General features: G+C 37.8%; 2 protein-coding genes across 40 annotated transcripts in view; both read right to left on the bottom strand.

Moving 5' to 3' along the window:
• BLOC1S1 (biogenesis of lysosomal organelles complex 1 subunit 1) overlaps positions 1-14,747 on the bottom strand; it is a 1,086,347-nt gene that overhangs the window by 172,006 nt on the left and 899,594 nt on the right. Inside the window, exon 1 of one of the 38 annotated variants that reach the window (XM_050749022.1) lies at positions 9,746-9,749. The exons of 36 other annotated variants lie outside the window; for them this stretch is intronic. The gene's annotated coding sequence lies outside the window, so the exon portion shown is untranslated. Of the gene's footprint in view, positions 1-1,004; positions 1,009-9,745; positions 9,750-14,747 lie in introns of those variants that run through there. One more of the 38 variants, XM_050749002.1, reaches the window with a different exon arrangement.
• The window catches only part of TMT1B (thiol methyltransferase 1B), a 686,675-nt gene that overhangs the window by 139,069 nt on the left and 532,859 nt on the right, over positions 1-14,747 (bottom strand). The gene's annotated exons all lie outside the window — the stretch shown is intronic.

Here is a 14,747-nt window from a genome sequence, read left to right as displayed (position 1 = left end):
TATAATAGCTGTGGGTCTGTCATATATGACCTTTATTGTGTCGAGGTATGTTCCTTCTATACTGAATTTGTTTAGGGCTTTCATCATGAAGTGATGTTGAATTTTATCAAATGCTTTTTCTGCATCTATTGAGGTGATCATGTGGTTTTTATACTTCATTCTCTTAATGTAGTGTATCAGATTTATTGGTTTGCACATGTTGAACCATGATTGCATCCCTGGGGTGAATCACACTTGGTAATCATGAAAGACCTTTTTAATATGCTGGTTGGATTTGTTTTGCTAGTATTTTGTTGAGGATTTTTTTCATCTATGTTCATCAAGGATACTTTCATGTAATTTTCTTTTTTTATGTTCTTATTGTGTTTTGGTATCAAGGTAATGGTGACATCCTAAAATAAGTTTGGAAGAATTTCCTTTTAAAATTTTTTTTGGAAGGGCTTGAGAAAGAATGGTATTAATTATACTTATTTATTTATTTTTATTATTATACTTTAAGTTCTAGGGTACATGTGCACAACATGCAGATTTGTTACATAGGTATAAATGTGGTGTGTTGGTTTCCTGCACCCATCAACTCATCATTTACATTAGGTATTTCTCCTAATGCTATCCCTCCCCCACACCCCACCCCTCAACAGGCCCCAGTGTATGATGTTCCCCTCCCTGTGTGCATGTGTTCTCATTTTTAAACTCCCACTTATGAGAACTTGTGGTGTTTGGTTTTGTGTCCTTGTGATATTTTGCTGAGAATGATGGTTTCCAGCTTCATCTGTGTCCCTGCAAAGGACATGAACTCATCCTTTTTTATGGCTGCATAGTATTCCATGGTGTATATGTGCCACATTTAAAAAAAATTTTTTTTTATTATACTTTAAGTTCTAGGGTACATGTGCACAATGTGCAGGTTTGTTACATAGGTATACATGTGCCATATTGGTTTGCCGCACCCATCAACTCATCATTTATATTAGGTATTTCTCCTAATGCTAACCCTCCTCCAGCCCCCAACTCCCTGACAGGCCCCAGTGTGTGATGTTCCCTGCCCTGTGTCCAAGTGTTCACATTGTTCAATTCCCACCTATGAGTGAGAATATGCGGTGTTTGGTTTACTGTCCTTGTAATAGTTTGCTGAGAATAATGGTTTCCACCTTCATCCATGTCCCTGCAAAGGATATGAACTCATCCTTTTTTTATGGCTGCATAGTATTCCATGGTGTATATGTGCCACATTTTCTTAATCCAGTCTATCATTGATGGACATTTGGGTTGGGTCCAAGTCTTTGCTATTGTGAATAGTGCCACAATAAACATACATGTGCATGGGTCTCTATAGCAGCATGATTTATAATCCTTTGTATATATACCCAGTAATGGGATTGCTTGGTCAAATGGTATTTCTAGTTCTAGATGCTTGAGGAATCACCACACTGTCTTCCACAATGGCTTAACTAATTTGCACTCCCACCAACAGTGTAAAAGTATTCCTATTTCTGCACATCGTCTCCAGCATCTGTTGTTTCCTGACATTTTAATGATTGCCATTCTAGCTGGTGTGAGATGGTATCTCATTGTGGTTTTGATTTGTATTTCTCTGATGACCAGTGATGATGAGCATTTTTTCATGTGTCTGTTGGCTGCATAAATGTCTTCTTTTGAGAAGTGTCTGTTCATATCCTTTGCCCACTCTTTTGATGGGGTTGTTTGTTTTTTTCTTGTAAATTTGTTTAAGTTCCTTGTAGGTTCTGGATATTAGCCCTTTGTCAGATGGGTAGATTGCAAAAATTTTCTTCCATTCTGTAGGCTACCTGTTCACTCTGATGGTAGTTTCTTTTGCAATGTAGAAACTCTTTAGTTTAATTAGATCTCGTTTGTCTATTTCGGCTTTTGTTCCCATCGCTTTTAGTGTTTTAGTCATGAAGTCTTTGCCCATGCCTATGTCCAGAATAGTATTACCTAGGTTTTCTTCTAGAGTTTTTATGGTTTTAGGTTTAACATTTAAGTCTTTTTTTTTTTTTTTTTTTGAGACAGAGTCTCACTCTGTTGTCCATGCTGGAGTGCAGTGGTGCGATCTCGGCTCACTGCAAGCTCTGCCTCCCGGGGTCATGCCATTCTCCTGCCTCAGCCTCCTGAGTAGCTGGGACTACAGGTGCCTGCCACCATGCCTGGCTAATTTTTTGTATTTTTAGTAGAGATGGGATTTCACTGTGTTAGCTAGGATGGTCTCAATCTCTTGACCTCATGATCCGCCCTCCTTGGCCTCCCAAAGTGCTGGGATTACAGGCATGAGCCACTGCGCCCAGCCACATTTAAGACTTCAATCCATCTTGAATTAATTTTTTGTATATGGTGTAAGGAAGGGATCCAGTTTCAGCTTTCTACATATGGCTAGCCAGTTTTCCCAGCACCATTTGTTAAATAGAGAATCCTTTCCCCTTTTCTTGTTTTTGTCAGGTTTGTCAAAGATCAGATGGTTGTAGTTGGGTGGTGTTATTTCTGAGGCCTCTGTTCTGTTCCATTGGTCAATATATCTGTTTTAGTACCAGTACCATGCTGTTTTGGGTACTGTAGCCTTGTAGTATAGTTTGAAGTCAGGTAGCATGATACCTTCGGTTTTGTTCTTTTTGCTTAGGATTGCCTTGGCTATGCAGGCTCTTTTTTGGTTCCATATGAACTTTAAGGCAATTTTTTTCAATCCTGGGAAGAAAGTCAGTGGTAGCATGATGGGGATGGCATTGAGTCTATAAATTACCTTGGGCAGTATGGCCATTTTCACGATATTGATTTTTGTTATCCATGAGTATGGATGTTCTTCTGGCTTGTAGGGTTTGCTGAGAGATCCGCTGTTAGTCTGATGGGTTCCCCTTTGTGGGTTACCATACGTTTCTCTCTGGCTGCCCTTAACATTTTTTCCTTCATTTCAACCTTGGTGAATCTGACAATTATGTGTCTTGGGGTTGCTCTTCTTGAGGAGTGTCTTTGTGGTGTTCTCTGCATTTCCTGAATTTGAATGTTGGCCTGTCTTGCTGGGTTGGGGAAGTTCTCCTGGATAATATCCTGAAGAGTGTTTTCTAACTTGGTTCCATTCTCCCTGTCACTTTCAGGTATACCAATCAAAGGTAGATTTGGTCTTTTCACATAGTCCCATATTTCTTGAAGACTTTGTTCATTTCTTTTCACTCTTTTTTTCTCTAGTCTTGTCTCTAGCTTTATTTCATTAATTTGATCTTCAATCATGGATATCTTTTCTTCCACTTGATCAAATCTGCTATTGAAGCTTGTGTATGATTCACGAAGTTCCTGTACTGTGGTTTTCAGCTCCATCAGGTGGTTTAAGCTCTTCTCTACCCTGGTTATTCTAGTTAGCCATTTGTCCAACCTTTTTTCAAGGTTTTTAGCTTCTTTGCAATGGGTTAGAACATGATCCTTTAGCTCAGAAAAGTTTGTTATTACCGACCTTCAGAAGCCTACTTCTGTCAACTTGTCAAATTCCTTCTCCATCTAGTTTTGTTTCCTTGCTGGCAAGGAGTTGTGTTCCTTTGGAGGAGAAGAGACATTCTGGTTTTTGAAATTTTCAGCTTTTCTCCTCTGGTTTCTCCCCATGTTTGTGGTTTTATCTACCTTTCATCTTTGATATTGGTGACCTACAGATGGGGTTTTGGTGTGAATGTCTTTTTTGTGGATGTTGATGCTATTCCTTTCTGTTTGTTATGTTTCCTTCTGACAGTCAGGTCCCTCAGCTGCAGGTCTGTTGGAGTTTGCTGGAGGTCCACTCCAGACCCTGTTTGCCTGGGTATTACCAGTGGAGGCTGTAGAACAGCAAATATTGCCACCTGATCCTTCCTCTGGAAGTTTCATCCCAGAGGGGCACCTGCCTGTATGAGGTGTCTGTCAGCCCCTACTGGGAGGTGTCTCCCAGTGAGGCTACATGGTGGTCAGGGACCCACTTGAGGAGGCAATCTGTCCATTATTGGAGTTTGAACACCATGCTGGGGGAACCACTGCTCTTCAGAGTTGTCAGGCTGGGACATTTAAGTCTGCAAAAGCTGTCTGCTGTCTTTTGTTCAGATATGTCCTGCCCCCACAGATGAAATCTAGAGAGGCCTTGCTGAGCTGCAGTTGGCTCCACCCAGTTCAAGCTTTCATGCAGCTTTGTTTACACTGTGAGCATAGTACTGCCTACTCAAGCCTCAGCAATGGTGGATGCTCCTCCCTCTGCCAAGCTCCAGCATCCCAGTGGATTTCAGACTGCTGTGCTTGTAGCAAGCAATGTTTTGTGTGTGTGGGTCCTGCCGAGCCAGGCACGGGAGGGAATCTTCAGGTCCACTTGTTGTGAAGACCATGGGAAAAGTGCAGTATTTGGGCAGGAGTGTACTGTTCCTCCAGGTACAGTCACTCGTGGCTTCCCTTGGCTAGGAAAGGGAAATACCCCAACCCCTTGTGCTTCCCAGGTGAGGTGACATCCCGCCCTGCTTTGGTTTGCCCTCTGTGGGCTGTGCCCACTATCCAACCAGTCCCAATGAGATGAACCAGATGCCTCAGTTGGAAATGCAGAAATCACCTGTGTTCTGAGTCGGTCTCACTGGGAGCTGTAGACCACACTGATCCTATTCGACCATCTTGGAAGGAGCAGGTATTAATTATTCTTTAAATGTTTGGTAGAAATCAGCACTGAAGCTATCAGGTCCTGAGTTTTTCTGTAATGGGAGGCTTTCTGTTACTCATTCAATTGCTTTACTCGTTATTCATGTGTTCAGATTTTCTGTTTATTTATAAATCAGTCTTGGTATGTTGTATGTTTCAAGGAATTTATTTCTTCTAAGTTATCTAATTTATTGATGTATATTTGTTGCAAATAGTCTCTTATGATGATTTATATTTTTGTGGTATTGAGTGTTTCCTTTTTCATTTCTGATTTAATTTATTTGAGTCTCCTCTTTTTTCTTAGTTATTCTAGCTAAGGATTTGTTGATTTTGTTAATCTTTTAAAAAAACTAACTCTGTTCACTGATATTTTTCTCATTCTTCTAGTCTTGATTTTATTTATTTTTCCTCTAATCTTTATTATTTTCTTCCTTTACTAATTTTGGGTTTAGTTTGTCTGTGTTTGTCCAGTTTCTTGAAGTACAATGTTAGGTTGTTTATCTTTTTTTGATGTAGGCATTTATTGCTCTAATGTTTAGTTTTAGAACTGCTTTTGCTGTAACCCATAAGTTTTGATAGGTGGTGTTTACATTTTCCTTTGACAGTCCTGTACTTGGTTATTTATGTCTTTCTCCAGGTTTGGAAACGTTTTCTTGCTATTATTTCTCTATGCAAATTTTCTACTTCTTTGTCTTTCTTTTTGCTTCCTTTAACTCTAATAACTGAAAACACTTGCTGTTTTGATGTGTTCCCATAAATCTTGTAATATTTTCTTATTTTTTTTCTTTTTTTCTCCTCTTACTTTATACTTACATATAAACTGTCTTGAAGTTCACAGATTTTTTTTCCTGCTTGATCAATTCCACTGTTTATACAATCTATTTTTATTTTATTACATCTTTAGCTCCAGATTTCTGTTTAATTTTTAAATTACTTTAATCTCTCCATTAAATTTCTTGTTCTGGTCATTTCCTGTTTTCCTTGTTTCTTTGAGGAAAATATTTCTCTGCATTTTATTCAACATTTTATTCAAGTTCACTGAGTTTCCTTAAAATAGTTATTTTGAGTTCCTTGTCAGGTCTTTCATATATCTCCATTTTTTTAGGGCTTGTCATTGGCATTTTACTTTGGCCATTTGGGGATTTCATGTTTTCCTGATTGTTCTTGAACCTTCTAGTCATGTGTTGATATCTGTAATTTGAATAAGTAGTTATCTATTTCAATGACTGCAAACTGGCTTTGTCTGGAAACTCCCTTTAACATTAAGCCAGTGCAGAGATTCTGGTCAGGGCATTTAGTGTGGTCTCCATGTCAGAGACTTTTGCAGCCATTGCAGTGCTAGGGGGAACTCTAGGCCCAGGACCTCTGTGGTTATTATGGTGCTGGGCTGGAATCCTGTGGCCACTGAGGCTGGTGTAGCACTGCTGAATTCCTGAAGGTAGTGGCTGTGGAGGCCTTCCTGCCACGAAGAGCTGTCCAGAGCCTGAGACTATTGTAGTCAGCTAGCATTTATGAGCACTGGAGATCTAGTCTATGACTCAGGTGCCTTGGATTCCTGGATTTCCATCTGACACCAAGGCAGGTCTAGGGGCTTAATCTGTGGGTATTGGCCTTGATCCAGAAACTGTAGAGATTTGCTTGGTACTGAGTTTTACTGTGGCAACTGGTGTTATGGCCCAAGGCTTATTTTCTTCTTTTTATCCCAAGCAGGCTGTATTTCTCTCTGTGGTGTGCTGCCTGGTGTTGGGGGAGGAATGGGCAGATAATGTAAAATTGTCCCTCCTATCCTCTTCAAGTCTTTTTTCCTGTTATTATGCTCTAAATAGGTACTGCAATCTCTTACCTGGTTTCCTTAGCTCTTGTGAAGGCTTTTTTTATGCATGAATAATTGTTCAAATTGGTGTTTCTGTGGAGGAATGGAGATGTCTAATCTGCCATTTTGCTCTGCTCTCCCTAATTTTTATTCTATATTATCTTTCTTTTATCTTACTTTGGTCCTCCTTTGCAACCCTACAATGCATGTTTTCTAAAATTTTAGTTCCGGTTATGAATTACTTTTACTGGCAAAAACTGCAATTACTTTAGCACCATCCTAATAGATTTTTCTTCTTTGAGTGTCACTTTTTGAACAGACAAAATATATTATTTCCTTAAATGGGTTTTCTAAACTATTTGGTTTTCTTTCCCCTCAAGAATATTGATAATTCATAAATTCAGTTGCTTTAAATAGTTCTATGCATTTTAAAGGCCTTGTTCATTTTTTTTTCTGTTTGTCTGACTGTATTATTTTTAAAGATCTGTCTTAAAATTCTGAAAGGTTTTCTCCTCCTTGGTCCAATCTGTTGTTAAAGCTTTCAAATGTAGTTTGTAATTTCTTCAACAAATCTTTCAGTTACAGATTTTTAAAAAATATATCTCATTGGTAAATTTCTCATTCATATCCTAAAAAGCTTCTGCACAGTAAAAAAATTAATAGAGTGAAAAGGCAACTTGCAGAATGGGAGAGATTATTTGCTAACTATACATCTGACAGGGGAGTAATGTCCACAATTTACAAGGAACTCAAACAATGCAGCAACAACCAGAGTAAATAATCCTATTGAAAAGTAGGCAAAGGACATGAATAGACATTTTTCAAGAGATGACATACAAATGGCCAAAAAACTCATGAAAAATGCTCGTTGTCACTAATCAGATAAATACAAAAATTCAAGCCCAATGAAATGTCACCTCACACCAGTTAGAATGCCTATTATTAAAAAGACAAAAAATAACAGATGTTGGTGAGGCTGTGGAGAAAAGGGGATACATACACTGTGAGTGGAAATATAAATTAGTACAAGCATGATAGAAAACAGCTGGGATATTTCTGAAAGAACTAAAAATAGAACTAACATTCAATCCAGCAATCCCATTACTGAGTGGCTACCTAAAGGAAAGGAAATCATTATATGAAAAGATACCTGTACTTGTATACTTATTGCAGCACTATTCACAACAGCAAAGATATGGAATCAACCTAAGTGTCCATCAATGAATGATGGGATAAAGAAATTTTATACACTACACAGCCATGAAACAGAATGAAATTATGTCTTTGCAGCAAGGTGGATGGAACTAGAGGTCATTATCTTAGGTGAAACAAATCAGACACAGAAAGACAAACATCGCATGCTCTCACTTATAAGGGGAAGCTAAATAATGTATATACATGGATGTAGACTGCAGAATAATGACAATGGAAACTCATAAGGATGGGGGTCAGGAGGAGGGTGGATTAATTAAGGGATACAATGGATATTATTCTGGTGATGGATTCACCAAAAGCCCTGACTTTACCTCTATGCAACATATCCATATAGCAAAATTATGATTGTACCCCATCAATTTATACACAAAGGGCAAAAATATACTTTGTGTTTGATACAATTTATATTATTATTTAAATCTTTCCTATTATTTACATCATGCTTCTGTAGTTATTTCTGTTCTAATTTGTGTATTTCTTTTTAAAATTATTTGTAATTTGTTCTTTGTGTGGTGAGCCTTCTGAGGTGATCTTTTATTTTACCATCACATTTAAATGTCTGCTAATCTTCTATTTTACCATCATATTTAAATGTCTGATTTTAGAGGTGCATATTTTTTCTATCTATTCTGTATGATATTTATGATATCTGCTAGTTGCTATCTTTGTATATTGTAGAAAATATATTATTTCCTTCTGTTTTTTTCCTTCTCTTTTTTTCCTTTTCTTTTCACTCATGGTTCCTATTGTCTATATTTATTTTGGCATTTGCATTTGTCTTTTGTTATCTATCTATCTATCTATCTATCTATCTATCTATCTATCTATCTATCATCTATCTATCTATCATTTCTCCCTATTTAATCTTTTTATTGTTTTCTTTTGTCTTAATGGAGACTTTATTAGACCTGATCTTCTAGCTCATTATTTCTGCTTTCATTCTACCTGTCATGGTATTATTCTCATTTGTTTTATTCTTTATTTCTTTTATTATGTTTTTTCTTTCTCTATTTCTCTTTTCCAACCTTTTGTGAATTTGGACACTTTTTATGTTTTTAAACCTCATTATTTTATAATGTTTTGTCCTTAATTTTACCAGTATCTTTTGTATCTTTTTGAAGAAATTATAATTATTTAAAATTCTTGATGTTTCTGCTTTAATTTTTTGATATCATATATTGTCCAGTATGTAATCTTTTTTTTCCCCTCCAAGTATATCTGTTTCTCAGATGAGTGGTTGCTTTAGCTTTAGAGCATGTGACTCCACTATAGCTTTAGCTATACTATCTAATGATATGTATCAAAAAATGCTTAAGCCCTGGTTTTTGACCTTCAAGGTGAATTTAAAGAAGTGGGTAAATATGATTTTCAGGCCAGAGAACCCAAGTCATTACAAACTGTCCCTAATCATCTCTATGTTACATCTTACTTGGCTTCCTAAAAAATTCTCTGTTAAAGATACACAAATGGCCAAGAAACATATTAAAAAAGTTCAATACCACAAATCATTAGGGATATGAGAATTAAAACTACAATGAGATACCACCATATTCCTGCAAGAATGGCCGTTATTAAAAAGTCAAAAAGCAATAGATGTTGGTGTGGATGTGGGGAAAAGGGAAAGCTTATTGATGCTGCTGGGAATGTAAATTAGTACAACCTCTATTGAAAACAGTATGGAGATTCGTTAAAGAGCTAAAACTAGACCTACCATTTGATCCAGCAATCTCACTACTGGGTATCTACCCAAAGGAAAAGAAGTCGTTATATGAAAAAGACACTGGCATATGTATGCTTATAAAAGCATAATTCACAATTGCAAAGATGTGGAACCAACCTAAGTGCCCAATAATGAAATGGATAAAGAAAATGTGGTATATATACACCGTGAAATACTACTTGGCCATGAAAAGAAACAACATTATTTATTTATTTATTTTTTATTATACTTTAAGTTGTAGGGTACATGTGCACAACGTGCAGGTTTGTTACATATGTATACATGTGCCATGTTGGTGTGCTGCACCCATTAACTCGTCATTTACATTAGGTATATCTCCTAATGCTATCCCTCCCCCCTACCCCTTCCCTGCAATAGGACCCGGTGTGTGATGCTCACCTTCTTGTGTCCAAGTGATCTCATTGTTGAATTCCTACCTATGAGTGAGATCATGCAGTATTTGGTTTTCTGTTCTTGTGATAGTTTGCTGAGAATGATGGTTTCCAACTGCATCCATGTCCCTACAAAGGACACAAACTCATCCTTTTTTATGGCTGCATAGTATTCCACGGTGTGTATGTGTCACATTTTCTTAATCCAGTCTGTCACTGATGGACATTTGGGTTGATTCCCAGTCTTTGCTACTGTGAATAGTGCTGCAATAAACATATGTATACATGTGTCTTTATAGCAGCATGACTTATAATCCTTTGGGCATATCCCCAGTAATGGGATGGCTGGGTCGAATGGTATTTCTAGTTCTAGATCCTTGAGGAATCGCCACACTGTTTTCCACAATGGTTGAACTAGTTTACCATCCCACCAACAGTGTAAAAGTGTTCCTATTTTTCCACATCCTCTCCAGCACCTGTTGTTTCCTGATTTTTTAATGATCACCATTCTAACTGGTCTGAGATGGTATCTCAATGTGGTTTTGATTTGCATTTCTCTGATGGCGAGTGATGAGCATTTTTTCATGTGTCTGTTGGCTGTATGAATGTCTTCTTTTGAGAAGTGTCTGTTCATATCCTTTGCCCACTTTTTGATGGGGTTGTTTGTTTTTTTTGTTGTAAATTTGTTTGAGTTCTTTATAGGTTCTGAATATTAGCCCTTTGTCAGATGAGTAGATTTCAAAATTTTTCTCCCATTCTGTAGGTTGGCTGTTCACTCTAATGGCAATTTCTTTTGTTGTGCAGCAGCTCTTTAGTTTAATGAGATCCCATTTGTCAATTTTGGCTTTTGTTGCCATTGCTTTTGGTGTTTTAGACATGAAGTCCCTTTCCATGCCTATGTCCTGAATGGTATTACCTATGGTTTTAGGTCTAACATTTAAGTCTCTAATCCACCTTGAATTAATTTTCATATAAGGAGTAAGGAAAGGATCTAGTTTCAGCTTTCTACTTATGGCTAGCCAATTTTCCCAGCACCATTTATTAAATAGGGAATCCTTTCTCCATTTCTTGTTTTTGTCAGGTTTGTCAAAGATCAGATGGCTGTAGATGTGTGTTATTATTTCTGAGGGCTCTGTTCTGTTCCATTGGTATATATCTCTGTTTTGGTACCAGTACCATGCTGTTTTGGTTACTGTAGCCTTGTATAGTTTGAAGTCAGGTAGCGTGATGCCTCCAGCTTTGTTCTTTTGACTTAGGATTGTCTTGACAATGCAGGGTCTTTTTTGGTTCCATATGAACTTTAAAGCAGTTTTTTCTGATTCTGTGAAGAAAGTCATTGGTAGTTTAATGGGGATGGCATTGAATCTATAGATTACCTTGGGCAGTATGGCCATTTTCACGATATTGATTCTTCCTATCCATGAGCATGGTATGTTCTTCCATTTGTTTGTGTTCTCTTTTATTTCACTGAGCAGTGGTTTGTAGTTCTCCTTGTAAAGGTCTTTTACATCCCTTGTAAGTTGGATTCCTAGGTATTTTATTCTCTTTGAAGCTCTTATTCATGATTTGGCTCTCTGTTTGTTACTGGTGTATTAGATTGCCTGTGATTTTTGCACACTGATTTTGTATCCTGAGACTTTGCTGAAGTTGCTTATCAGCTTAAGGAGATTTTGAGCTGAGATAATAGGGTTTTCTAAATGTACAATCATGTTATCTGCAAACAGGGACAATTTGACTTCTTCTTTTCCTAACTGAATACCCCTTATTTCCTTCTCTTGCCTGATTGCCCTAGCCATAACTTCCAATACTATGTTGAATAGGAGTGGTGAGAGAGGGCATCCCTATCTTATGCCAGTTTTCAAAGGGAATGCTTCCAGTTTTTGCCCATTCAGGATGATATTGGCTGTGGGTTTGTCATAAATCGCTCTTATTATTTTGAGATACGTTCCATCAATACCGAATTTATTGAGAGTTTTTAGCACGAAGGGCTGTTGAATTTTGTCAAAGGCCTTTTCTGCATCTATTGAGATAATTATGTGGTTTTTGTCTTTGATTCTGTTTATATGCTGGATTATGTTGATAGATTTGTGTATGTTGAACCAGCCTTGCATCCCAGGGATGAAGCCCACTTGATCATGGTGGATTAGTTTTTTGATATGCTGCTGGATTCAGTTTGCCAGTATTTTATTGAGGATTTTTGCATTGATGTTCATCACAGATATTGGTCTAAAATTCTCTTTTTTTGTTGTGCCTCTGCTAGGCTTTGGTATTAGGATGATGTTGGCCTCGTAAAATGAGTTAGGGAGGATTCCCTCTTTTTCTATTGATTGGAATAGTTTCAGAAGGAATGGTACCAACTCCTCCTTTTACCTCTGGTAGAATTCGGCTGTGAATCCGTCTGGTCCTGGACTTGTTTTGGTTGGTAGGCTATTAATTATTGCCTTAATTTCAGAGCCTCTTATTGGTCTATTCAGGGATTCAACTTCTTCCTGGTTTAGTCTTGGGAGAGTGTAAGTGTCCAGGAAATTATCCATTTCTTCTAGGTTTTCTAGTTTATTTGCGTAGAGTTGTTTATAGTATTCTCTGATGGTAGTTTGTATTTCTGTGGGGTTGGTGATGATATCCCCTTTATCATTTTTTATTGCATCTGTTTGATTCTTCTGTCTTTTCTTCTTTATTAGTCTTGCTAGCAGTCTATCAATTTTGTTGATCTTTTCAAAAAACCAGCTCCTGGATTCATGGAGTTTTTGAAGGGTTTTTTGTGTCTCGATCTCCTTCAGTTCTGCTGATCTTAGTTATTTCTTGCCTTCTGCTAGCTTTTGAATGTGTTTGCTCTTGCTTCTCTAGTTCTTTTATTTTATTTTATTTTATTTTATTTTTTTATTTTTTTATTTTTGTTGAGACAGAGTCTCTCTTTGTCGCCCAGACTGGAGTGCAGTGGCCGGATCTCAGCTCACTGCAAGCTCCGCCTCCCGGGTTCACGCCATTCTCCTGCCTCAGCCTCCCGAGTAGCTGGGACTACAGACGCCCGCCACCTCGCCTGGCTAGGTTTTTGTATTTTTTAGTAGAGACGGGGTTTCACCGTGTTAGCCAGGATGGTCTCGATCTCCTGACCTTGTGATCCGCCCGTCTCGGCCTCCCAAAGTGCTGGGATTACAGGCTTGAGCCACCGCGCCCGGCCCTAGTTCTTTTAATTGTGATGTTAGGGCATCAGTTTTAGATCTTTCCTGCTTTCTCTTGTGGGCATTTAGTGCTCTAAATTTCCCTCTACACACTGCTTTAAATGTGTCCCAGAGATTCTGGTATGTTGTATCTTTGTTCTCATTGGTTTCAAAGAACATCTTTATTTCTGCCTTCATTTTGTTATGTACCCACTAGTCATTCAGGAGCAGGTTGTTCAGTTTCCATGTAGTTGAGCCATTTTGATTGAGTGTCTTAGTCCTGAGTTGTAATTTAATTGCACTGTGGTCTGAGAGACAGTTTGTTATAATTTCTGTTCTTGTACATTTGCTGAGGAGTGCTTTACTTCCAACTATGTGGTCAATTTTGGAATAAGTGCGATGTGGTGCTGAGAAGAATGTATATTCTGTTGATTTGGGGTTGAGAGTTCTGTAGATGTATATGAGGTCTGCTTGGTGCAGAGTTGAGTTGAATTCCTGGATATCTTTGTTAACTTTCTGTCTCATTGATCTGTCTAATGTTGACAGTGGGTTGTTGAAATCTCCCATTATTATTGTATGGGAGTCTAAGTCTCTTTGTAAGTCTCTAAGGACTTGCTTTATGAATCTGGGTGCTCCTGTATTGGGTACATATATATTTAGGATAGTTAGCTCTTCCTGATGAATTGATCCTTTTACCATTATATAATGGCCTTCTTTGTCTCTTTTGATCTTTGATGGTTTAAAGTCTGTTTTATCAGAGACTAGGATTGCAACCCCTGCTTTTTTTGTTTTCTATTTGCTTGGTAGATCTTCCTCCATCCCTTTATTTTGAGCCTATGTGTGTCTTTGGATGTGAGATGGGTCTCCTGAATACAGCAGACTGATGGGTCTTTACTCTTTATCCAGTTTGCCAGTCTGTGTCTTTTAATTGGACCATTTAGTCCATTTACGTATAATGTTAATATTATTATGTGTGAACTTGATCCTGTCATTATGATATTAGCTGGTTATTTTGCTTGCTAGTTGATGCAGTTTCTTCCTAGCATCGATGGACTTTACATTTTGACATGTTTTTGCAATGACTGGTACCGGTTTTTCCTTTCCATGTTTAGTGCTTCCTTCAGGATCTCTTTTAGGGCAGGCCTGGTGGTGACAAAATCTATAAGCATTTGCTTGTCTGTAAAGGATTTTATTTCTCCTTCACTTATGAAACTTAGTTTGGCTGGATAGAAATTCTGGGTTTAAAATTCTTTTCTTTAAAAATGTTGAATATCGGCCCCCACTCTCTTCTGGCTTGGAGAGTTTCTGCTGAGAGGTCTGCTGTGAGTCTGATGGGCTTCCGTTTGTGTGTAACCCGACCTTACTCTCTGGCTGCCCTTAACATTTTTTCCTTCATTTCAACTTTCGTGAATCTGACAATTATGTGTCTTGGAGTTGCTCTTCTCGAGGAGTATCGTTGTGGCATTCTCTGTATTTCCTGAATTTGAATGTTGGCCTGCCTTACTAGGTTGGGGAAGTTCTCCTGGATGATATCCTGCAGAGTGTTTTCCAACTTGGTTCCATTTTCCCCATCACTTTCAGGCACACCAATCAGACGTAGATTTGGTCTTTTCACATAATCCCATACTTCTTGGAGGCTTTGTTCATTTCTTTTTACTCTTTTTTCTCCACGCTTCTGTTCTCACTTCTTTTCATTCATTTGATCTTCAATTGCTGATACTCTTTCTTCCAGTTGATTGAGTTTGTTACTGAAGCTTGTTCATTTGTCACATCATTCTTGTGTTATGGTTTTCATCTCTATC

The sequence above is a fragment of the Macaca thibetana genome, chromosome 11 (genome assembly GCF_024542745.1).
Source record: "Macaca thibetana thibetana isolate TM-01 chromosome 11, ASM2454274v1, whole genome shotgun sequence".
Lineage (NCBI taxonomy): Eukaryota > Metazoa > Chordata > Mammalia > Primates > Cercopithecidae > Macaca > Macaca thibetana.
This window is presented reverse-complemented; position numbering and strand designations above follow the sequence as displayed.